Genomic DNA, 27,369 nt, shown 5'->3' on the forward strand with positions numbered 1-27,369 from the left:
TAGAGCCACGGGTCGTAACGCATATGAAATGTAACGTCCACTGTTCAAAGTGCCGTCAGTGGGAACAAGAGGTGACCGAAACGTGTAACCATTGGTACCCCATACCATCACGTCGGGTGATAAGCCAGTATGGGGGTGATAAGCCAGTATGGCGATGACGAATACACGCTTCCAATGTGATTTTGCTGCGATGTCGCCAAACATGGATGCGACCATCATGATACTGTAAACAGAACCAGGATTTATCAACAACAACAAAATGACGTTTTGCCATTCGTGCAACCATGTTCGTCGTTAAGTACACCATGACAGGTACTCCTGTCTGGGGTAACCTCAGTCAAGGTCTCCGAGCTGATAGTCCATGCTGCTGCAAACGTTGTCGAACTGTTCGTGCAGATGGTTGTTGTCTTGCAAACGTCCCCATCTGTTGACTCAGGGATCGAGACGTGGCTGCACGATGCGTTACAGCCATGGGAATAAAATGCCTGTCATCTCGACTGCTAGTGATACGAGTCCGTTGGGATCCCGCACGGCGTTCCGTAATACCCTCCTGAAACCACAGATTCCATATTCTGCTAACAGTCATTGGATCTCAACCAACGCGAGCAGCAATGTCGCGATACGATAAACCGCAATCGCGATTGGCTACAATCCGACCTTTATCAAAGTCGGAATCGTGAAGGTATGCATTTCTACTCCTTACACGAGGCATCACAGCAACGTTTCACCAGGCAAAGCCGGTCAACTGCTGTTTGTGTATGAGAAATCGGTCGGAAACTTTCCTCATGTCAGCACGTTGTAGGTGTCGCCACCAGCGCCAACCTAGTGTGAATACTCTTAAAAGCTAATCATTTGCATATCACAGCATGTTCTTCCTGTCGGTTAAATTTCGCGTCTGTAGCAAGTCATCTTCGTGGTGTTGCAATTTTAATGGCCAGTAGTGTATGTACTTTACTCCAACCTCCATGTAGAGAAATGGATATCGTAATAAAATGAGAGAAATTATAGTTCTGACGCAACGGTTCGTTTTTCCCCCGTGTTGTTCGAGAGTCGAAGGGTAGAGAAAATAGTCTGAAAGTCCTTCAGTGAACATTATGCTAAAGGCGCAAATGTGAAATGTGGAGTAATCGTATAGATGCTGAACTCCGGATGTTTTCGTCCTCTAGGCCTGCCCCGTAATTTCCCGTGAACCCAGAGTGAGGTCAAGATACGCGGCCGTGCGTTGACGGGACTCACAGCACGCCACTGGACGGCGCGCCGCCTCGCCGCCGTGTTTACTCGCGGGCGGCGGCACGTGATTGGCGGATATTGGTGGCCGCCTTGCCACGGCCCAGGGGGTTAATTACGCGGTTCGAGTGTGCGCATACCGCGCCACTAATTAGTGTTTAACGCGCGGCCGACACGCCGCTATTCGCGATTCCAAGAGTAGGAGGCGCCTCGCCTGCCGCTCTCCATTGTTGAAGGCGACCTCCGCTCGCTACCTGCTACCTAGGACTAGCGGCACGCGGCGGTGAGCGCTTCTGTCGTGAGAGCTGGAGGCGAAATGATTTATGGAGAAACTCAATCTGCTGGTCAAAAAGCTGAGTAAGGCACGACATCCAATTACGTGTCGGCCATATCCTATAGGAAGGATTCATCACAGTAGCGCCGTTAATCGGAGTGTAATTAGTAGCGGAAACTGACACGCTAAAATACATGATAAACAAAGTAAAATATTTCCCGTAAACGTATGTCTGCATTCGAGCCGGTTGCCACGTAACTTCGAATGCGTGGTATCGACCCGAAAGAAGTGACTTATAAACCACATATTCGACCGATTGCTATCAATTGTTCATCATTCTAGGATATTTTCCACGTTGAATAAATAGAGGAGATAAACAAGGCCAACTGAGATCGGTTGGCTTAGCCGGCACAAGAGGGGGAGAATTGGGCTACATATTAAATTCGCCCACAGACGACAACAGGACGGTACTAGAAATTAAGAGCTGATACGGAGGTACTGAATCGAACTGAAGGGAAAAGAAATTTGGGAGAGAACTTGACTAATATAAGTGGTCTGTTGGTACGATACTTTCTGAGGCTTAAAGGAATTGTCAAGTCGCTATTGGAGGTAGGTGTGGAGAGTAAAAATTGAAGAGGGAGACGAAGGGATATATAGAGTAAGCGGTTCATATGGATGTAAGTTGTGGTACTTGAACACTGAAACTGTGTAGACTAGCTTCTACAGCTCGATCAAACCAGTCTTCGGAGTGAATACCACAATAGCACGGAGGTTTACCGACAATGATACTTCTCACAAGCCATTCTCTGATGCAAGAGGAAAGAGATAGTGGTACCAGTAGTAGCCTCGTACACTAACCATTAGGTAGATTGCTACGTATGGATGTAGATGTAGATATACTAGCTAATAAAAATGCATCTGACAATTTTTAGGCTCAGTCTCAGCTAACTGGCCTCAAATTTCAACAAGGCCTACCTTAATAATAGCTGCAATCCCACTTTATGTCACGTACTGGCCACGAATGCCTGTTAAAGGCTGCGGTCGCAGATTCGAATGCTGCCTCGGGCATGTATGTGTGTGATGTCCTTAGATTAGTTAGGTTTAAGTAGTTCTAAGTTTTAGGGGACTGAAGACCTCAGATATTAATTAAGTCCCATAGTGCTCAGAGCCATTTGAACCTGTTAAATGAGGCCTTCCATCTGTAGCCTCTGCAGCTAATCGTTGTACTGCCAAGGAGGAGGTGACCATGAAAAAAAGATTGAAGAATCAACGAAAGGGTAACGTTCTACGAAGCGGGTCGTAGATTATCTTAAGTCTGAATGTGGTATGGAAACTAGAAAATCTAAAATAAAGAACCAAAAGGTACAGTCTATATATAGTGGAGGTCAGTGAAGTGAAATGCAAAGAAGACAAGGATATCTGGTCAGACGAGTATAGCGGAATATGAGTAGCAGAGAAAATGGTATAACTGGAACAGGATTCATTATGCATACGAAGGTAGGACAGAGAATGAATTATTGTGAATAGTTCAGTGATAGCGTTGTTATCAGATTCGACAGCAACCAATAGCGACAACAATAGTTCAGGAATGCATGGCAACGTCGTAAACAGCAGATGAAGATATGGAGAAACTATATGATAATATGCAACCGGTAATTCAGTACATAAAGAAAGATGAAAATCTAATAGTCACAAAGGATTGGAATGCAGATGTAGTGTATGGTGTATAAGAAAGGGTTATGGGAAAATATGGACTTGGTAGTAGAAGTGAGTGAGAGGAAAGACTGAGTTCTGAAACAACTTTCAGCAGTTAATAGCGAATAACCTACTGGAGAATCTCAAAAGTAAAAGGTATACTTGTAAGAGCTGGAGAGGAATGGACATCTCTAAAAAGGGAAATCAGGGAAAGAAATACGGATGTAGAGGAAAGGAACCTGAGAGAAAACTATGGGTGATAGAGGAAATACTTCAGTTGATCAACGAAAGAAGGAAGTACAAAAATGTTCGCGGGAATTCAGGAATACAGAAATAAAGGTCACGTAAGACTGAAATAAATAAGAAGAGCAGGGAAGCTAAGGTGAAACGTGTGGATGAAATATTTGGCGAAATCGAAAAAGAAATGATTGTTAGAGGGTGTGACTAAGAATACAGATAAGTCAAAGAAACCTTTGATGAAATTAAAAGCAAGGAAGGTAACATAAAGTTTGCTAAGGGAATTCCACTGTTCAATGCAGAGGGCAGATAGGTGGAAAAAGGTATATTGACGGCGTCTGATGAAGAGAGAAGCTGTCTAATGACATGAAGAAAGAAGAAATAGGAGTCGGCAGGGAAGCGATAGGCGACCTAGTATTAGAATCAGAATTTTAAAGAGTTTTAGGCGACTTAACATCAAATAACGTATAATGGATACATAACATTCTATCTGAATTCCTAACGTTATTGGAGGAAGTAGCACTATTTACGTTGGTGTGCATAATGTATCAGTCTGTTGATATATCATCAGATTTTCAGAAAAAACGTCATCCACACCACTCCGACGGAAAAATGCAAATGTGTCGTTACATTGGAGGCCAAGGCACAGGCTGTGCTCCAACTAAATATCTTGGACCAATGTATATGTGTGTTATACTATCCCAGTGTAGTGGAAAGGAAAATCCTTAAGTACTCACAGAAGATTCCACCTCAAAAATAGAAAATATTCTTGTCCATGGAGTTTCATTGGAAATTCATGTCGTCCAGTGAGTCAGTGCCCTAGTATTCCCAATACCATGCTCAGTGGAAGACGTTGTTGCTCTGCTGGCTCTTCAACAGCATGTGGGTTTCTGTCAGATTTGACCCTAATGAGATGAGGCCTTACCAGACTGAAAGTAGGCTGTTTAGGTTTTTATCTTGGTAACGCCACGTAGTGCTCTCTATGAAATGTAGGCTGTTTAAGTTTTTATGTTTGTAATGTCACGTAGTGCTCTGTCCGTGTAGCGTTGGGCAGTTGGATGTGAACAGCGTGTAGCATTGTGCAGTTAAAGGTGAGCCGCCAGCAGTGGTGGATGTGGGGAGAGAGATGCCAGAGTTTTGAGCGGACGATCTGGACGTGTGTCAGTCAGAAAAAGGAAATTTGTGTGATTGGATGTCACAAAATTATATATATATATATATATATATATATATATATATATATATATATATATATATATAATGACTTTTGAACGCTATTAAGGTAAACACATTGTTTGTTCTCTATCAAAATCTTTCATTTGCTAACTATGCCTATCAATAGTTAGTGCCTTCCGTAATCAGCGCTCGCTGTTTTTAAGTAGTTCGAGTAACGAAATTTTTGTGAGGTAAGTGATTCATGAAAGGTATAGGTTATTGTTAGTCATGGCCATTCTTTTGTAGGGTTATTGAAAGTCAGATTGCGTTGCGCTAAAAATATTATGTTTCAGTTTAGTGATGATCAGAATAAGTATAGAGAGACCTGTCTGAGTATGTTGAATTTTGGTCAGCTGTTTGAAAATCAAATAACGTAAGAGTTTTCCAGCACAGTAATTCTTAATTTTTCAAAGGGAACGTTTCAAGAGAAAGGAAAATTTAAAGTACATTATGTGAGTCTGGAGGCTTTCGTCACCGTTGTCACTCAAGTCAGAATTTTCTGGGTTATTAGGCCGCGTCATGTTTCCACTAAAATAATGTACGTTTCGACCCTTTTGCTGGGATCTTCGTCAGGATATTCCTGTGTCCACTAGTGCTAGAACATTTAGATTAAATACGACATTAAAGTGAGTAGGACTTGCCTGGCCTTGCGTTTCATTCACTTCACTCCGCATACATAATTCCTCAATATGATACGTCTAATTTATCAATAATTTTCGATGTTTACGCAAAGGAGAGTGTTAGCCATGGGAGCTCGTGATGTTTGAAGAGTGTTTCCTTTTGTTCCCTTTAACTCTAAAACGCATGTTGAATTCATTCTTCTGGGCGTTAGTGGTGAGTGACAGCATGCCCCCTGCAGTTTTAGCTCGCCTAGGCTAGTCCTAAGTGACAGGACATGTACTACGAGGGGTAAACACCGGCCGGCTGAATCCCTGGGAACAGCCAACTCTGTCCCATTGGCTGTGGTGGAGGGCAGCGAGCGTCTTCGACTGGATTGGCAATGCTTCGGGAAGAAGGTTTTTGCGTTCTGACGTCAGTGAACTCCCTCAACTCTGGCGGCAGTGGGGAAAATCTATACTGTGTCTCTGAAGGAAATTGGCCACCCTCATGTCGCGTAAGGTAACACCACACTGTCGTGCAGTACTCACAGGGTATCTTCATAGGCGAGTCTTCCGTCTCATGCCGCGGCCAGCCGGCGCCTCGAGCGTCAATGTTGAGAAGGTAAAGCTACAAAAGATTTTGGTGTGACTGGGTTTGATTGATCGGCGCTTGAAATCTTTGGGAGCGGCAATTTGTCATAGGGCGGCATTCGCAATTTTTTCGAATTAGGACTTGTGGTAGTTCAGCGGTCGCAATCTTCCGAAAAGTATCAACGAACCTTCAAGAATAAAGTTGTTAGAAGTTTTTGGATTGGGGAAATAAAGCAAGTGATATCAGACTAGCCACAAATAACTGACCGGTGAACTCACACCACGAAGGAACAAGAGAGCAAAGTGCCTGCACTTTTTCGCCGCTAGTAGTAGAGAGAGGGAAACTTCATTGTTGGGAGATGGAGAGAGGTAGTCGATGCCTAGAGGTGATGCAGAGTCCAAGTGTGGACATGGAGTTGCCCATTTGCAACTAGATGGGCCACACCATGTCAGCGTCCATCTCCGTCTGCGACCTCGCTATGCCTCATCCAACGGAACTGGTTAGGTTTCACAGGAAAATGGTGTACGAAATTCGTACAAGATGATAGGCATATTGTTACAGATTAATTAACCAGTCACTGTATGGTGATCTCTCAGCCACGATTTTGCTCTTTACTGGCTAATCTCACAATGCAGTCTTCCCACCAATTTAAATTCACAATCAGTAGTCAGTTTCAAAAAATGGTTCAAATAATTCTGAGCACTATGGGACTTAACTTCAGAGGTCATCAGTCCCCTAGAACTTAGAACTACGTAAACCTAACTAACCTAAGGACATCACATACATCCATGCCTGAGGCACGATTCGACTCGGCGAACGTAGCTGTCGCGGGACTCCAGACTGTAGCGCCTAGAACCGCTCGGCCACTCCGGCCGACAGTAGCCAGCGTCATGGCTTTTTATCCATTCGGTTTGTTGTATTAGAACTTTTCCAGTCCTTTCCTTGCGAAGATCCATAGTTATCATACGTTCATTTGTGTATATGCAGTCGTTCTCCCTTGATGAGTGATAGGTTCTTATTGTTCTGAGCAGTCATTTGAATTTTCAACATGTTTTAATTTAAAATGGCGGTGAAATTTTATATTTGAGTGACCCCTTTCGTCTATATTTTATCGAATCTATGCCACAACATGTAATCCAATAAGTCTGAAAAAGTTTTGTATTCATAACGAGATATGACTATATTATATCGAGGGCGATTTTTTTCCCACGGCGTTCAGACTGTAGGTATTGATCGATGAGAGGAAACGGAACAAAAAAGGTCTGATGAACGTATGTCTGGAAATCCATGGTTTCCATGCTAGAGATAATTTATTCAATCATACTTTTGTAACACGCGCAGTCCCATGCAGCCACAGTTACAGGATTCGTGGTTTCCTCCTAGAGGAATCCAGCTATACTAATTGGTAATGTTGTGTCCAATTCACTTCTCTCGCTTACTCATAGTGTAGTGGATGTGATACAGCGTTGTACACAATGGTTTCACATCCAGATCGAGAGCTTACCCACATGGAGTTTACTTATGGAGAGGCGAACGACAACGGGCGCAGGCAGCGACGTTCTATCACGAGACCTACCGCTGCCGACAACAACCATAATTGCAACAGTGTGAAACGTCCCCATTGAACAATTATACATGACTGGGCTTAAACTGACATACAGTATTTTTAGCGCAACGCAATCTGACTTTCAAAAATCCCTACAATAGAATGGCCCTGACTAACATTAACCTATACCTTGCACAAATCACTTACCTCACAAAAATCTCCGTTACTCGAACTACTGCAATACACCCAGCGCCACTTCTGCCAGCATAATAAAAGATTCAAACCACTGAAGGCACTAACTACTGATAGTCATAGTTAGCAAAAGAAAGATTTTGATAGAGAACAAACAATGTATTTACCTCAATATTGTACAAAACTCATATTATATATATCAGTTCATGACACCCAGTCTTACAAATTTACTCTTTCTTAATGAGACACGTCCAGATCGTCCGCTCTCAAAGTTCCGCCATCTCTCCCCACATCCACCACTGCTGGGGGCTCACTTCCAACTGCGCAACGCTACGCGCTGTTAACATCCAACTGCCCAACACTACAATAGCCAACAACAATGCAAACCAGCCACAGACTGCACGCAGCACAGCCAGTGATTTTCATACAGAGCGCTACCTTGCGTTACCAATAGAAAAACCTAAACAGCATACTTACAAGTGTTTCGGCGTCTGTATGACACAGGATCATTTCAGAAAGCAGGAACTGATGAGGAACGTACCCGAAATGTTCGGACCAGACTTGGAAGAAAATGTAATTAACACTGTGGAAGGCGACCGCCGTGCCAGTACCAGGCAGTTAGCGCGCCAGTACAAGGTAAGCCAGACGATCGTTAGGGTCGTTCTCCATGACAATTTTTACTTCTCTCATACTTACCGCATGTGCAGTTCGACAGACTTCTCACATCGGGAGCAGTTTTGCCATTGGTTTCTTCACCAATCAACCACCATTCCGCTATTTGTGTCACCCATCCTATTTACGCGAAGTGGAATCTTCAACTTACATAACATTCATCTGTGGGATGACATGCAGAAACCTCATGGTATGGGGACAGCGAATCGTCAGCATCGGCGCAGCCAGAAAGGGTGGGCCGCAATAACTGGGACTGTATTTTGGGACCAGTCTTCCTTCCATATGGTATAACACGCGAGAACTATCGGCGTTTCTTGCGGGCGATTTTGCAACCCCAGCTGGAAGAAGCGCTATTGATGATTCCAAGGGTTATGTGGATGCTATATGATGGTGCTTCAGCGCACTTCGCCGTTAACGACCGGATGCATCTCAATCGTGTCTTTCCTGGTCGATTCGTCGGAGGAGGGGGTCCAGTTGCATTGCCTACTTGTTCACCGGATCTGAACCTATGCGATTTATGATTACGCGACCATCTCAAAATGATCGTGTACGCAGAGCCCCTTCCAGATGTGGAGACACTTGACCATTCATGCTGCCTTTGACCCTGCTCGGATGCAGCAAGGCCTAGCGAGAAGCAGGAGAGATCAATTGTGTCCTTTCATACATCACCCTGTGCCCTCCGTTAAGGCAATGTTCCGCCACTGCCGACTTCCCAAGCTGTAACAACCGAGTGTGCCGATGATGTTCCACACACCGGTACTGAATAGTTCGAATAGTCTGACGAATATACTTCTTTCCACAGTGACACGGAGTTTTATAAACCCCGGGCTTCCTCAAGCCCAAATTATCTTTGACTGAGCCAAGAAGGGCTCTAGTCCTGGCCAAAGGCGTAAAAACACTTTTAATATCATATTTTCTTAAAATTCTTGAAAGTTTGGATGATACAAGTCCCGCAAAGGGTAAACAAGCAACAGCTTCAAAAGTATCCTTAATTGGCTCGCGTGACAGACCAAACTGAAAAGCACGGCATATTTGTTGTTCCGTATATCCATTCTGTTTAAAAACTGTCTTCAAACCCGTGAAGAACATCAGTATTTTCAACATATACGGGAACTGTGATTGTATGGTGCAGCGCGTATCAGACTGCAGTCTCAGTAAGAATGTGTGATTGAATAAATGATCTCTAGCGTGGAAACAATGCATTTCCACAGGTAAGTTCATTACACCTCTTTTGTACCGTATCATCTAATCGGTCAATCCACAGAGTTTGTACACAGTGGAAAAAAAGGAATCAGACTTCTTGTCTATACTTTTTATCGTTCACGCTTCACTATTATTTGAGGATACACCCCAGACAAATACTTTCAGGACAGACGTTCGAAAATTAATACTGTTTTTGAAGTTGCCACATTTATCTTTCACTGGAGTGTTTCCTGTTCGTTGGTTGACTGATTCGGGGGAGGGGACCAAACAGCGAGGTAATCGGTTCCATCCGATTAGCGAAGGATGGAGAAAGAAGTTAACAGTGCCCTTTCACAGGAACCATCCCGGTATTTACCTGAAGCGACTTAGGGAAATCACTGAAAACCTAAATCAGAGTGACCGGGTGTGGATTAAAACCGTCTGTAATACTTATATCGATCAGAAGTAGGTTTATATTATGTAACTGTGTGTCTGCAATTATGGAGTCTGTATTCTTTGTTAGGTAAAGTCCTTGATTTGTGACAGGAAATTTAGAGTATGTTAATATACGAGTACGTACATGAAAAAAAGCAAAATGATTTGTTAAAATAAAGAAATTTTATAATATGTGTATATTTATAAGTATTACAATGTTTATTGCAAGCTGATTCATGCTTAGGGCACTTGTATTTTAAAATGTAAAAGATGTAGTGAAGTCCCTGCCGAACGGAAGTGGCACGGCCCGGTATAAAAGGTGGTTTTGGTGGTAAAAGACCAGCCGTAGCAGGAATTTTGCCTCGGATGCGGATCTGGCTATTACTTGGTATTCTCGGCAAAAAGGAATGACTTTAATATGTTGAAAATCTGACGCTAAGAAGAGATTCTATACAGCACACGAATTCAAGAGCTGTGAGTACAGTTAGCCTCCATGTCGCTTGCCATCAAAACCTCGCCACTGCTTCGCCAACTTCACGCATCCAGATATGTATAGGGGCAGGGACCGGTTAATGTGTGTGAGTGGTTTTACTAATAAAACAAACGCTATACATCTGTGTTCGGAACCGCATCTTCTATCCTGATCACGAAAATATGCACGGTCCCCTCCAAAGTGCTACTAAAACAGAGTATGCTAGATGAACTATTATTGCTTTTAGGTGTTGTAAAGAGGTTTCTTTTTGTTTGTCAAATGTGAAAGGAGTGGCAAAAATTAAAGCTAAAACGACAAAAGTGAAGTAAGATAGGATTTTATATATATATATAGAAGAGAGAGAGAGAGAGAGAGAGAGAGAGAGAGAGAGAGAGAGAGAGAGAGGAGCATAAACAGTGTAATTATGATATTATTTATCTTTATTTCTGTTTTTCTATATCACTTAAGATAGAAGCCCCTCATGTCGAAGTTTAGTTCTGCACTTCATGCAGTAACATTTCAGTATTCGTTTAAGTTGTGACCTTGAGTGTAGCTGTTTTTTGTGTAAGCTTGGTGCAAATTTGCTTTCTATGTTTACTGGTGTGTGCTGCTACACACAGCTCAGAGTGCCCTGTGTCAATTTGTATCCTGTGTGATATTCAAAACGGAAATATTAATGAAAGTAACTTCAATAGCCACCATCTAATTTTCTTAAACATATATTTCCAAATTAATGTGCCCACTAGTACTGGCGACCGTTTTTTTCATTCACGTATGAATTTTATCACTTTTATTACATCCCAAGGTTAAAGTCTGTTTAGTTTTTCTGTTAATTTCACCATATTCAAAATTGTTGCCCGATACCTTAACCCGTTAGACACACACGCCCGATCAAAATTCAAAATCCTCTCAGCGGGTAACATTAGCTTGTTTCAAGGCAAGTTAACGTAATATGTGGCTTCCCAGGACTGAAATAACAGGTTCGGTTGTTAGGGAAGACTGTCGTATATGGCAGGCTAGTGTTATTCGTCGTCTTCCGGAAGGCAGGTCTAGTGTGTTAACCACTGCACCACCTCACTCGGTGTTTCTTGTTGTTGTCAGCTTGAGTGTTATTCTCGCATTAGTGTTGCTTTTTTCAGCTGTTGAGTTGCTTTTCTCCCCTACGTCTTTCAAAAAGTCACTACTTTGAGTCTCAGATTATCTGCATCAATTTTAATTTATTTCAAATATTTATAGTATTACGTTAAGCTGAAAGTGATTCCTTTAACCACTGACAGAAGTTGTGAAGTTACTAAGTATATAAGAATAGTAAAAGCAGGCAATAAATGTTGTACGTAAGATACCATCTCTGAGGTAGGTGTGTGGAATGTAAATAATTGCCTTTTAACTCAGGTACTTCTGTAGAAGAAGTATGTTCCCATTCAAAGTGCATAGTAAACATTCTTCACGAAATGAGTCACTGGAAGATGCTATACGTCACGTACGATTTACATTGTTGTTGTTGTTGTGGTTTACAATACAGAGAAATACTTTCTGTAAAGACTTTCTGACATTTAAATTTACATCTATTTCTAACTATTACCAGGTATTTTATACGCCTGTTTCTTCTACAATCGTCAGTTGTTAATTGTTGATGTACTGAAACTATTAAGCTACTTTGTGTCTCCTTTGCCGGCCGGGGTGGCCGAGCGGGTCTAGGCGCTACGGTCGCAGGTTCGAATCCTGCAACAGACATGGATGAGTGTGAAGTCCTTAGGTTAGTTAGGTTTAAGTAGTTCTAAGTTCTAGGGGGCTGATGACCTCAGAGGTCAAGTCCCATAGTGCTCAGAGCCCTTTGCACCATTTGTGTCACCTTTCCTAATCTAATTCCGCAACTTAATCTAATTTGTGTACCCTGCATGACTCTCGTTCTATTTTTTGATGGTCCTCTTATCATATCTTGTCTAAATTTACATCTATACTCTGCAAGCCAAGTTATCTACATCTACACCATCTTCGTCATACATGATCTGACAGGTAGAAGGGTACCTTGCGCCAACGCTGCTCATTCCCTTTGCTGTTCCACTCGCAAATGGAGCGACGGGATTTCTTGATAGATGCTTTTCTCCTTCAAGTAAATGTATTAGATTTGAGCTTACAAAGTGCTACGTACTATAGGCTACTTTTAAATCAGTTGATTTTTCTGTAGCAACGAAATTTTTTATACCCGAACTGAAAATGTGCCGAACAATTCTGAAGAGAATCTATGTTGAGTATATTGATCTATGATATTAGGGGTCCGTTCTTTTACTGTTCTTATAGACAAAAACCATCTGGATTATTTTCCAGTAGCTTGGAATCCTGCGCTAGGTGACAGATCCACAATGAATGAAACTTCGGAAGTAAGAGGCCAATAATGAAGAACGCTCTCTGTAGGGAAGAAGTTATTGTGTGTGACATTAAAGGTTATAAGATCAGAGCTATGCAAGGGAAACCCACTTGCGCCAAAGCCAAGCAAACGCCGCCGAAGTTCAGTACTGGCCTACTATTTTTGTCATTGCTTTAGATGAGGTTTTTTTGCTGGTAACTACGTTCTTTTTCAATATGAGTGTATGTGTGTGTGTGTGTGTCTGTGTGTGTGTGTGTGTGTGTGTGGTATAAATGCAGATATTTCTATCGATGTCTGAGGACAGTATACTGAACAACGTTACATCAGTATTTACGTCATTTGTAGGTTAATTAATATAGTAATTGCCAATAATATTTTGTTGGGTTGGGTTGTACTTCTAAGTACGTGTGGCAAGAGCAAGCCATAAATCCTTATTTTCCGCTATGTAGCAGGTCAGGTTTTGAAGTGTGGACGCATGGACACACAATGGTTAGTCTATACCGACAGGCCTAATCCACTTAGTGGTGGTTTGACGACCGTGCCAAAAACATCAAGTTTGTGACGTGTTTGTGGTAAGATTATTCGATGCAGAGATACAAAACAACCGACAAATTGATGTGTGTACATATTATGATACCTCATATAAAATATCTGCACCTACACCCTTTACAATGAGTATGCACATAAAAACAAGATACGAGGGTATTTCGGAAAGTAAAGATACACAGTACGCCAGAGGAACAGAAGAGTTTTGTTGAGCAAGTTGGCAACACTGGTGTTATCCTTGAATCGTTAGTCGAACGTTGGTTCTGGTTGGTGTAGGTCGTGTTTAAAATGGCTGCGCCGATTCGGAATCCCACCAAATGCGCTGTGCGCTCCGTCATGCGTTTTCTTCATGCAAAACGTCAGTGACCAGCGGATATTCAAAGAAATGGTTTCTGTTTATAGGAACATTATGAATCGACAAAATGTAACGAAATGTTGTGGTCATTTCTCTGAAGATAGGACCGAAGTTCATAACGAACAAAGAACAGATCAGCTATCTGTGCTGTCTGTGCCCTTCTTCGGAGAACGGAGGAAGCAATTTGTGCGAATAGACGTCTCATATTGACAGAATTGCATCAGATCATACCGCACGTGTCAATGACAACTCTTTATGACTTGTGACTGTCAAGTTAGGGTACAGGAAGTTGTGTGCGCGCTAGGTTCCAAAACAGTTAAGGGAAGAACACAAAAAGAAAATGATGGGCTTTGCACTCGACTTCCTCACACGCTATGCTGAAGCAGGTGATGAGTTCCTTGATCACAATGTGACAGGTGACGAGACGTGGGTTTGTCGCCATACACGTGAATCCAAGCAACAATCATTGCAATGGCGCCATTCGAATTCACCAAAAGCCAAGAAATGCAAAAGTCGATTTCAGCGAAGAAAATCATGCCTTCTGTTTTTTGGGACAGACAAAGCATTCTTCTGTTGAAATTTATGCCTCCTAGAACGACAATTAATGCTGCTGCATATTGCCAGACTTTGAAACGTCTTCGAAGGGCAATTCAAAACAAACGCAATGGAATGGTGACAAGTGGAGTCCGCTTGCTTCATGACAACGCTCGGCCTCACACAGCGTTCGTAACCAAAGCACTACTCAAATAATTGAAATGAGACGTATTTGAACATCCACCATACAGCCCGGACCTTGCACCCACCCACTTCCATGTGTTTCATTACCTGAAGTCACATCTTGGTGGAAAATCATTCCTCGACGATGAAGAGATCAAGGGTGAAGTTGAAATGTGGTTCCGACAACAGGCGGCTACCTTCTATGACTGTGGGATACAAAAACTTGTGCACCGACTTAACAGATGTTTAGATAACGGGGTATCATCATCATCATTTAAGACTGATTATGCCTTTGAGAGTTCAGTCTGAAGCATAGCCCCCTTATAAAATTCCTCCTTGATCCCCTATTCAGTGCTAATATTGGTGCCTCTTCTGATGTTAAACCTATTGCTTCAAAATCATTCTTAACCGAATCCAGGTACCTTCTCCTTGGTCTGCCCCGACTCCTGCTACCCTCTACTGCTGAACCCATGAGTCTCTTGGGTAACCTTGCTTCTCCCATGCGTGTAACATGACCCCACCATCTAAGCCTGTTCGCCCTGAATACTACATCTATAGAGTTCATTCCCAGTTTTTCTTTGATTTCCTCATTGTCGACACCCTCCTGCCATTGTTCCCATCTACTAGTACCTGCAATCATCCTAGCTTCTTACATATCCGTAACCTCAACCTGGTTGATAAGGTAACCTGAATCCACCCAGCTTTCGCTACCATACAACGAAGTTGGTCGAAAGATTGAACGGTGCACAGGTAACTTAGTGTTGGTACTGACTTCCTTCTTGCAGAAGAGAGTAGTAGATCGTAGCTGAGCGCTCACTGCATTAGCTTTGCTACACTTCGATTCCAGTTCTTTCACTATGTTGCCATCCTGTGAGAATATGCATTCTAAGTACTTGAAACCGTTACAGGCGGCAACCTTCTATGACGGTGGGATACAAAAGTTTGTGCACTGAGTTAACAAATGTTTGGATAACGGGGGTAATTATGTCGAAAAATAACCAATAATCCAGTTAATAAGATGTAACTGACGTTGTCTAAATATATGTTATATTTAAGGGGTGCGAGCCACTGTATCTTTACTTTTCGAAATTCCCTCGTATATGCAAAGCGCAGTTAAAATTCCTCCCGTGCGCCTGCCGGTTTGGTCTGTGAGCCTAATTGAATGGTGACTGCGCGTATGTGGGAACACAAATGTTTCGAGAGGTGAGCGCGTTAGGCACCGGGTCGCGAAACGGGAACTCGTTGGTCGCCAGAAGCCGCTACGGATCATCGGCGGGCAGAGAAGGCCTACAAGGGGACTCGCCTAAAGTGATTAGCTATTGAGCGGCGCTGATCCGCAGCGCAGCTGGGCTGGGGTGGGGTGGGGTGGGGGCGGTGTGAGGGCGAGGCGCGGCGCGTCGCGTCGTGTCGCTTCTCACGGGTCGCCAGAGGTCGTGCCCCAGCGCCGGCCGGATGACCTACAAGTCGCCCCCCCAAGGAGCGCCTAATTAGCATTACGACCGGCAGCCTTACACGCTGCCGTGACACCCGCCGGTTCCGAGGGGCGCTACCGGGGCGGGTAATTGCACGCACCTCTCCGGTGTCCGATACCGTCCCGCTCAGGCAGCCCCGCACATTTCACGTGTGTCAAAGCGCGGACACACAACACCGACGACCGACAGCCAACCGCTTCGTTGGCCGAGATTTGCTTACGAAGAGACGTCCCCGACGGTTGGATCCACTTTTTGGAACCACCTGTACGGTGATGTACACTACTGGCCATTAAAATTGCCACACCAAGAAGAAATGCAGATGATAAACGGATATTCATTATATTATACTAGAACTGACATGTGATTACATTTTCACACAATCTGGGTGCAGAGATCCTGAGAAATCAGTACCCAGAACAGCCAGCTCTGGACGTAATAACGGCCTTGATACGCCTGGGCATTGAGTGAAACAGAGCTTGGATGGCGTGTACAGGTACAACTGCCCATGCAGCTTCAACACGATACCACAGTTCATCAAGAGTAGTGACTAGCGTGTTGTGACGAGCAAGTTGCTCGGCCACCATTGACCGGACGTTTTCAGTTGGTGAGAGATCTGGAGAATGTGCTGGTCAGGGCAGCAGTCGAACATTTTCTATATCCAGAAAGGCCCGTACAGGACCTGCAACATGCAGTCGTGCATCATCCTGCTGAAATGTAAGGTTTCGCAGGGATCGAATGAAGGGTAGGAAAAAAGGCTCCCAGCCCTATGGCACTTAACGTCTGTGGTCATCAGTCCCCTAGAACTTACAACTATTTAAACCTAACTAATCTAAAGACATCACACACATCCATGCGCCACGCAGGATTCGAACCTGCGACCGTAGCGGTCACGCGATTGCAGAACGGATCGCCTAGAACCGCATGGTGCCACACCGGCCGGCTAGAGGGAAGACGCTACCCCTAGACCACGGGTACTTATTTAGTCATGCATTATTCTGCTGAAATATAGGGTTTCGCAGGGATCGCATTAAGGGTAGAGCCACGGGTCGTAACACATCTGAAATGTAACGCCCACTGTTCAAAGTGCCTCACAAGAGGTGACCGAGACGTGTAACCATTCGCATCCCACACCATCACGCCGGGTGATACGCCAGTATGGCGATGACGAACACACACTTCCAATGTGCGTTCACCGTGATGTCGCCAAACACGGATGCGACCAACATGACGCTCTAAACAGAATATGGATTCATGCGGAAAAAAATGACGTTTTGCAATTCGTGCACCCAGGTTCGTCGTTGAGTACACCATCGCAGCAGCTCCTGTCTGGGATGCAGAGTCAAGGGTGACCGCAGCCACGGTCTCCGAGCTGATAGTCAATGCTGCTGCAAACTTCGTCGAACTATTCGTGGAGATTGTTGTTGTCTTGCAAACGTCCCCATATGTTGACTCAGGGATCGAGACGCTGCTGCACGATCCATTACAGCCATGCGGATAAGATGCCTGTCCTGACCACAATCTATTGGTTATGACCTGTAGATTAAAACTGAAGAAACTGCAAAAATGTGGGAAACTAAGGAGATGGGACCTGGATAAACTGAAAGAACCAGAGGTTGTACAGTGTTTCAGAGAGAGCATAAGGGAACAATTGACAGGAATAGGGGAAAGAAATACAGTAGAAGAAGAATGGGTAGCTCTGAGGGATGTAGTAGTGAAGGCAGCAGAGGATAAAGTAGGTACAAAGACGAGAGCTGCTAGAAATCCTTGGGTAACAGAAGAAATATTGAATTTAATTGATGAAAGGAGAAAATATAAAAATGCAGTAAATGAAGCAGGCAAAAAGGAATACAAACGTCTCAAAAATGAGATCGACAGGAAGTGCAAAATGGCTAAACAGGGATGGTTAGAGGACAAATGTAAGGATGTAGAAGCTTATCTCACTAGGGGTAAGATAGATACTGCCTACAGGAAAATTAAAGAGACCTTTGGAGAGAAGAGAACCACGTGTATGAATATCAAGAGCTCAGATGGCAGCCCAGTTCTAAGCAAAGAAGGGAAGGCAGAAAGGTGGAAGGAGTATATAGAAGGTTTATACAAGGGCGATGTACTTGAGGACAATATTATGGAAATAGAAGAGGATGTAGATGAAGACGAAATGGGAGATACGATACTGCGTGAAGAGTTTGACAGAGCACTGAAAGACCTGAGTCGAAACAAGGCCCCCGGAGTAGACAACATTCCATTAGAACTACTGACGGCCTTGGGAGAGCCAGTCATGACAAAACTCTACCAGCTGGTGAGCAAGATGTATGAGACAGGCGAAATACCCTCAGACTTCAAGAAGAATATAATAATTCCAATCCCAAAGAAAGCAGGTGCTGACAGATGTAAAAATTACCGAACTATCAGTTTCATAAGCCACGGCTGCAAAATACTAACACGAATTCTTTACAGACGAATGGAAAAACTGGTAGATGCAGACCTCGGGGAGGATCAGTTTGGATTCCGTCGAAATGTTGGAACACGTGAGGCAATACTGACGTTACGACTTATCTTAGAAGAAAGATTAAGAAAAGGCAAACCTACGTTTCTAGCATTTGTAGACTTAGAGAAAGCTTTTGACAATGTTGACTGGAATACTCTTTTTCAAATTCTAAAGGTGGCAGGGGTAAAATACAGGGAGCGAAAGGCTATTTATAATTTGTACAGAAACCAGATGGCAGTAATAAGAGTCGAGGGGCATGAAAGGGAAGCAGTGGTTGGGAAAGGAGTGAGACAGGGTTGTAGCCTCTCCCCGATGTTGTTCAATCTGTATATTGAGCAAGCAGTAAAGGAAACAAAAGAAAAATTTGGAGTAGGTATTAAAATTCATGGAGACGAAGTAAAAACTTTGAGGTTCGCCGATGACATTGTAATTCTGTCAGAGACAGCAAAGGACTTGGAAGAGCAGTTGAACGGAATGGACAGTGTCTTGAAAGGAGGATATAAGATGAACATTAACAAAAGCAAAACGAGGATAATGGAATGTAGTCAAATTAAATCGGGTGATGCTGAGGGAATTAGATTAGGAAATGAGACACTTAAAGTAGTAAAGGAGTTTTGCTATTTAGGAAGTAAAATAACTGATGATGGTCGAAGTAGAGAGGATATAAAATGTAGACTGGCAATGGCAAGGAAAGCGTTTCTGAAGAAGAGAAATTTGTTAACATCGAATATAGATTTATGTATCAGGAAGTCGTTTCTGAAAGTATTTGTTTGGAGTGTAGCCATGTATGGAAGTGAAACATGGACGATAACTAGTTTGGACAAGAAGAGAATAGAAGCTTTCGAAATGTGGTGCTACAGAAGAATACTGAAGATAAGGTGGATAGATCACGTAACTAATGAGGAGGTATTGAATAGGATTGGGGAGAAGAGAAGTTTGTGGCACAACTTGACTAGAAGAAGGGATCGGTTGGTAGGACATGTTTTGAGGCATCAAGGGATCACAAATTTAGCATTGGAGGGCAGCGTGGAGGGTAAAAATCGTAGAGGGAGACCGAGAGATAAGTACACTAAGCAGATTCAGAAGGATGTAGGTTGCAGTAGGTACTGGGAGATGAAGCAGCTTGCACAGGATAGAGTAGCATGGAGAGCTGCATCAAACCAGTCTCAGGACTGAAGACAACAACAACAACAACATATCGACTGCTAGTGATACAAGGCCGTTGCGATCCAGCAAGGCGTTCCGTATTACCCTCCTGACCCACCGATTCCATATTCTGGTAACAGTCATTGGATCTCGTCCAACGCGAGTAGCAATGTCGCGATACGATAAACCGCAATCGCGTGCCGACCGCGGGGGCCACGCGGTTCTAGGCGCTGCAGTCCACAACAGAGCGACTGCTACGGTCGCAGGTTCGAATCCTGTCTCGGGCATGGATGTGTGTGATGTCCTTTGTTTAGGTAGGTTTAAGTAGTTCTAAGTTCTAGGGGACTGATGACCTCAGATGTTAAGTCCCATAGTGCTCAGTGCCACATGAGCTGCAATCGCGAGAGGCTACAAGCCGACCTTTATCAAAGTCGGAAACGTGATGGTACGCATTTATCCGCCTTACACGAGGCATCACAACAACGTTTCACCTGGCAAGGCCGGTCAACTGCTGTTTGTGTATGAGAAATCGGTTAGAAACTTCCCTCATGTAAGCACGTTGTAGGTGTCGCCAGCGGCACCAACCTTGTGTGAATACTCCGAAAAACTAATCATTTACAAATAACACAGTGTCTTCTTCCTGTCGGTAAAATTTCGCGTCTGTAGCACATCATCTTCGTGGTGTAGCAACTTTTATGTCCAGTAGTGTAAGTTAACATCCTAGGAATTACACTGCAGCTATTCATCCTGTTTGCCAGTAATCGACGAGAAAAAACTCTCAATTTTACGTGACATTCAGTAGGGTTAAAAAGTATTTCTGTATGGTGTAGTTGCGTGGTGTAATGGACAGGAGAAGGCTTTCACGTGTAGAACGTTGTGATTTCGTATCTTGGTGGATGCTTTACATCTTTGAAATCTGTATCGATATGACTTTCATCATTATTTCTATTCAGTTAATTCGTATAAATGTAGTTCCTTTATATTCCTTTGTCACCTCATGTTACCCTTTGTGTGAAGTTTAAAAGACATTCTCACTTTTTCTTTATATCATTTTTTATCGGTCCGAAATTTTCGTGAATGTCAATTCAGCTATATTTTTCTATTACAACTTTTAAATATTTAAAATGCCGCTCTATTGGTTAGAAGCGAAAGACTAAATAATCTATTAATACTGACTGTGCATTGGGATCAAAAATACATTTTTCGTTGTAATATGAGCCTATTCTTGTGGATCGTAATCATCATACACACATTTAAAACATAGCCTAAGTCACTATTGTACAATATACTACAAAACGCAGATGATGATTTTAACGAACGAAAGGTTTGTAGCTACCACGAGATTCCAGCAAAATGAGGAATAGAAATAATGAATGCAGTAACATGGACGAAAAGTTAGGATGATAAAAAAAGACATTTAATCGAAATTAACACGTAAAATTAATTAAAATCACAAAGATTTCAAGACGAAAAGAGTGATAGGAAGAAAAAGGAGAGCAAATGAACAGTTATATACGATGATTAAAACGATGCTGCAAACGAATATAAATCAAAAAATAGGTTTAATGTTATTACTTCAATAAAAATAACTATCAATGTCTTTCGATAAGAATTTAAAAATACTAACAAATTATATTACTTGATTATATCCGAACCCAAAAATTTATTCACATAAAGGGTTTACTCCATTCATTACACCGTGCAACCAATTGGTACGAAACTACTTTTTAATACTATTAAACATGACACAAAATTCTGAAATTTTTTTCGCCAGTTGTTCGCAAACGCCAGACCGCCAGCAAAATGACTATAGGGTGCGATACCTACAATCTTAACCTACATCACGGTTTGAGTTGTTTCAAAATACAATCACACCGCTGGAGACTTCTGCTTCTTGGGGTGTGCCGGCGGCAAATCGGAGCCAACGTAGCGGTTGACCTAGGTTCGTAATCGGACTATCATTAAAGCGTTGGCGGTTGTTTGGCGCTGGAACCCCTCTACTACCCTGGGTGCCGGATCGAATGTTCGTTGGTTCAGTAGAGATTTGGTGCGTGTCTGGGACGGATATGTATTTAACTTTTTCGGGACAGCCCTAAGTTGAGCTTGCCGTGTTCCATCGACCGATTTCGCTCTTTAATTCAAAAGAGCAGCATCACAAATTCTGCAATTTACAGGTCAAAGTACACCAGTTGGTTGTTAAATTAAAGACCGAAACCGGTCAGTCGAACATACACAGTGGGACTTGTGGCTGCCGTGAAAAAACTCACTTAAGAGTCACGGTTCCCCCTGCACGCAATGCCCGGTCTCGCTAATGGTGTGTACTTATTGTGTTTAAAAATACTGGAGTATGGAACGGAATTTGGTGGGAGCCTTAAGGCTAATGGTGTTTTATCGTGAATAGGGATGTTTCTGGGCCCCTACGAACTGTGATTATAAAAAAGATGAAAAGATTAGACGCTTGGACGGAAATAAGTGAGCTGTGAGGAAGGAACGTGCACGATGTGAAAAAGAAAACTGAGTCTTTACCGAAATCTTTTCGCCGTGAACGACAAACAGAAACGAACTGGGAGCGGCCATTAATTTTTCTGTCGCATATACAGCTCCCCTAACAGCGTCGTCATCTTTATAAAATTTTAGGTTTTGCTTACTTTAATAACAATTTGAAAACTGCACCTTTCATTCGGAAAAAGTTATGAAGTAGTGAATATTCCGATTCAGATTAAAGGTAGACATTAATTTTGTCCCACCACACTGCTCCTTACTTTTTAAAAGAGGGGTCATTCACCAGCGTCGTTTCTTCTTCTTCTTTTACCGACAATGAGCTTCTTCCAGTAAAATACACGCTTCACATGCAACGACTCTTAAATACCCATCTCCCCTCATAATATCGTCGGATGAAATTTAAATCAGAATGGTTTTTTATAACAATAAGAAAACAGAAGCAACACTGGCAAATTATCAGAGCCAACTGCGATCCCATATGGTCGAATCCCTTGGCCCGAAGTCCTTTGGTTGGTGACGATGAAAAGCTAAAGTCCAATGCATTGGCAACCAGTGTTCGAGCGAATCCAGTGTCTGTCGCTCGTTGGCCTATTTTGTACGCGCCTTTAGAAGAACCCGAAAGGAACAGTAAGGAATAAATAACATTCGCAGGTCAAGAATAGAACCTGTGGAACAGATTACAAATTATGTCGTGCAATAGTCACGTAGAGATAAAAATATCGGTACACGGTAGGGAATGGTAACGACAACTTATTCGGCAAACTAGTGACTTATACAAATGATTGTAAACAGTCTACATGGTCGCTGCTAAGGCGGTTCGACAGTTCGCGTTTGCCCTTAAAGTGTGCGCATTGATGGTATACGGGCTCAAACATTTGTATGTTGCGAGTTCTGTACAAGGTTGCATAAATGGTAATCGATCGAGCTCTCCAGTGGCTAGCACATTCAAGGGCTTGGGTAAAATTTACATACATACTCTCAAATTGCTTGGGTAGAGTTCCACACCAAGTGTGCTTGTCGAGCTTACAAATAAGTGTATATTCAACTTAAGACATTTCTAAACTTTATTGCTGCACATACGAGGGGGGTGCTCGGTGGAGACAGCGGTTAACTAGACTCAGCCCACTATCAAATTTTGCCCACCGTGTCTGCTTGACAGATTCCTGAGCAAGAATAGTCAAGAACAAGCAGATACTGTTCTCCATGCCAGTGTAATTTTTCCTCCTACCTATGTAATTATGTAAATGTAGTTCTCAAATGGGCCGCGGTGGTCTCGCGGTTCTAGGCGCGCAGTCCGGAACCGTGCGACTGTGCGAATCCTGCCTCGGGCATGGATGTGTGTGATGTCCTTAGGTTAGTTAGGTTTAAGTAGTTCTAAGTTCTAGGGGACTGATGATCTAAGCAGTTGAGTCCCATAGTGCTCAGAGCAATTTGAACCAGTTCTCAATTCGTTCGAGCAATCAATCATTCTTAATAGGAAACACAGTCATAGCTCAGTCACTCAGAACGATTCAGAAATTTTACTTGCTAGAATGAAATCAGGCAATGATTCTTCTTCTTTGCAGGCTCGTGCTTTGCGTCAGTCTGCTAATCTGTAAAAATAAAATGCCTCGTATTTTTGGGAGCGTTGTATAATCAGTCGGGAAACCTAAGATCAAGCGGATATTGGGCTTTGATGAAGTTTAACCTTCCAAAGAAGTAATGGAGCCCTTGGATTATTAAATGCAGGTTCGTATCCAGTCTTTCGGAAGTTCCTTTCTGATTAACAACTACGCAATATATCGATGAATATCATTATTTCTCAAATTTCAAACACACACCTTTTGTATGAAGAAGCAATATATATATATATATATATATATATATATATATATATATATATATATATCCCTTTTAATCGTACAATTTCGTATCAGTTATCTTTTGTCATAAATCTCAATATTCAGACTACAATTCTTCAAACAATGCTCAGGCTGATCGGCACGAAGATAATCTCGGAAGTTTTTTTTAGTATCAGAGAGAGTACTACACTGAATAATTATGCGCTCGTGGCATAGCTGCTGTATGAAACTACTTTGCGCATGGATTCTGCGAGTATGAAGGTAGAAAATTAGTAAACGTCATTCAAGGGTAAAATTGTATCAGAATAATTCATCGAATATAAAGAGATATTACACCAGCTTTACGGCCATTTCAATCGATTAGCAGTGAAAGATATATCTGACACCTCAAAGCACCAGCAGAAAAGAAATATGCCTCTTTGGCCCATTTACAGTTTGTCACTGAATTAATTTCCACTATCTGGAAAGCTTGCAGAAATTGGTACTTAGATATTAAGGCGAAATGGATTGGGAAATGAAATAAATAATACGAATACGAATGTCAACAACAAAGATACAATTTGAAATTTCAGTGATCACTCGTCAGACTTGTAACGAATAAGGATTGGCAACGAAAATACATGACAGGTAAACGTCATATTTCTAAGAGTGACTGTAGAGTGTACAGAGATTGCAAAACAAAACTGTCCAGAACCTGCAAAAATGATTCAAATGGCTCTGAGCACTATGGGACTTAACTTCTGAGGTCATCAGTCCCCTAGAACGTAGAACTACTTAAACATAACTAATCTAAGTACATCACACACATCCATGCCAGAGGCAGGATTGGAACCTGCGACTGTAGCGGTTGCGCTGTTCCAGACTGTAGCGCCCAGAAACTGCACACCAAACACAATTTTTCAGCAGGTTTCATGATTGTTTGGTATAGCTCTGTGCATCTTCTGATTCCTAGCCATGGGTATTTTGTGGGCAAAAAAAGGCTGATGGTGGGCAGCAACAGAGGTAAAGGAACACACTAAAGGAGTAGTTACCTTAAATCGGCAACGCAACCGGCCTATTGCTGCCACCTTTTCCTTGGTATAGGAGTTTCTGACTGTGGCTTGTGGACTGTAGAGTTTAACTACCTTCCATTTTGTTCAATAGCGATTGGTTTCTTAATATTATTGGCACATGTGTATTTTGTTTTGGCTCTGGTACGTTATTTCACGTCGCAATATGCGTCCCCACTAACTTAAAGATTTGCATGTCACTCATGGAAATGAGAGAATATTTTTTATTGTATTTTACGGTTTGTTCACAAGGTTTAAGTCACCGGCTTCAAGTTACGAGGTTTGCTACTGTTCTGCACTGCTTCTGTTTAATATGTTTCTTTAGCACTCATAATGAACTTTTAACGCTTTTCACGCAACTTCCTTGTAATTTTTCCCCCCTTTTGCAAGTCAGTGACAAATACAAATACTGAACGTCGGGCTAGTTGGTCACGCGGCGCTCTTCTCGTCAACAGACGGCAGTACTTATGCCAGTCTAGTTTACTAGTTTGCTTCCTCCTTTGTGTACGCTGCTACGCGATCTTTACTCGGTGATGGGACAACGCGTCCTATGCTAGTCCATCGCGGCGTTCGGGATCACAGCAAACAGTCTTAAGTGGCCTGGTGTTCATTACATATTGACTTACCAAGGCAGTCGTCCATTGCATTGTCTGGTGTCGCTTTGGCATTGACTTGGGTTTTAATGCATCTAGCCCTACCGCTCTTTTCTTAAATGTTATGTGGAACTTCTTTTTTGTTCTGTTACATGCTCTACTGGGTGTAAAAGTTTTATTAGCTTCTGTCTGTTGTTAATTTTCAGTAACACGACTGGTTATGCGCATGTAAAAGCTCTAAATCGGTCGCGGTTTAAGAACTGTAGAATGAAAAGAACCGTATAACTGAAGAAGTACTCTACTGGCCATTAAAATTGTTAAACCACAAAGATGCCGGGCTACAGACGCGAAATTAAACCGACAGGAAGAAGATGCTGTGATATGCAAATGATTAGCTATTCAGAGCGTTCACACAAGGTTTGCTGCGGTGGCGACACCTACAACGTGCTGACATGAGGAAAGTTTCCAACGGATTACTCATACACAAACAGCGGTAGACCGGCGTTGCCTGGTAAACGTTGTTGTGATGCTTCGTGTAAGAAGACGTCATTTTTTCGGATGAATGCAGGTTCTGCTATCAGCATCATAATGATCGCAACCGTGTTTGGCGACATCGCGGTGAACGCACATTGGAAGCGTGTCTTCGTCATCGCCATACTGGCGTATCACCCGGCGTGATGGTATGGGGCGCCATCGGTTACACGTCTCGGTCACCTTTTGTTCGCGTTGACGGCACCCTGAACAGTGGACGTTACATTTCAGATGTGTTACGACCTGTGGCTCTACCCTTAATTCGATCCCTGCGAAACCCTATATTTCAGTAGGATAATGCATGACTAAATAAGTACCCGTGGTCTAGGGGTTATTCTGTTTATGTAGCCGAAGAGGAACGGCCTTCCTTTTATACATTTGTATAAAAATAAAATGAAATAAAAAAAGGGGGTAGCGTCTTTGATTCATAATCAAAACGTCTTCGATCCCGGGTTCGATCCCCGCTACTGTTTAAATTTTGATAAATAATCAGCATTGGCGGCCGAAGACTTCCGGCATAAGAAGTCAGCCTCATTCTGCCAACGGCCTTGTCAAAGAGGGCGGAGGAGCGGATAGAGGTTCAGGGCACTCTTTTGTCCTAGGGGTGGGAAATTGCCCCTAAAGGCGGAAGAATCAGCAATGATCAACGACATGAGGATGCAGAAGGCAATGGAAACCACTGCATTAAAGACACGTAACGTGTATCCACAGGACATGTGGCCAGTAGTTGAAGAAGTGTCATGATGATCTCTCCATTGGCAAAAGATTTCGGAATAGTCCCCCATTCGGATCTCCGGGAGGCGACTGCCAAGGGGGAGGTTACCATGAGAAAAAGATTGAATAATCAACGAAAGGATAATGCTCTACGAGTCGGGGCGTGGAATGTCAGAAGCTTGAACGTGGTAGGAAAACTAGAAAATCTGAAAAGGGAAATGCAAAGGCTCAATCTAGATATAGTAGGGGTCAGTGAAGTGAAGTGGAAGGAAGACAAGGATTTCTGGTCAGATGAGTATCGGGTAATATCAACAGCAGCAGAAAATGGTATAACAGGTGTAGGATTCGTTATGAATAGGAAGGTAGGGCAGAGGGTGTGTTACTGTGAACAGTTCAGTGACCGAGTTGTTCTAATCAGAATCGACAGCAGACCAACACCGACAACGATAGTTCAGGTATACATGCCGACGTCGCAAGATGAAGATAAACAGATAGAGAAAGTGTATGAGGATATTGACAGGGTAATGCAGTATGTAAAGGGGGACGAAAATCTAATAGTCATGGGCGACTGGAATGCAGTTGTAGGGGAAGGAGTAGAAGAAAAGGTTACAGGAGAATATGGACTTGGGACAAGGAATGAAAGAGGAGAAAGACTAATTGAGTTCTGTAACAAGTTTCAGCTAGTGATAGCGAATACCCTGTTCAAGAATCA

General features: G+C 42.8%; 1 protein-coding gene across 1 annotated transcript in view; it reads right to left on the reverse strand.

The window, feature by feature from the left end:
* LOC126278305 (uncharacterized) overlaps window positions 1–27,369 on the reverse strand; it is a 659,154-nt gene that overhangs the window by 535,267 nt on the left and 96,518 nt on the right. The window lies entirely within an intron of this gene.

The sequence above is a fragment of the Schistocerca gregaria genome, chromosome 6, assembly GCF_023897955.1.
Source record: "Schistocerca gregaria isolate iqSchGreg1 chromosome 6, iqSchGreg1.2, whole genome shotgun sequence".
Lineage (NCBI taxonomy): Eukaryota > Metazoa > Arthropoda > Insecta > Orthoptera > Acrididae > Schistocerca > Schistocerca gregaria.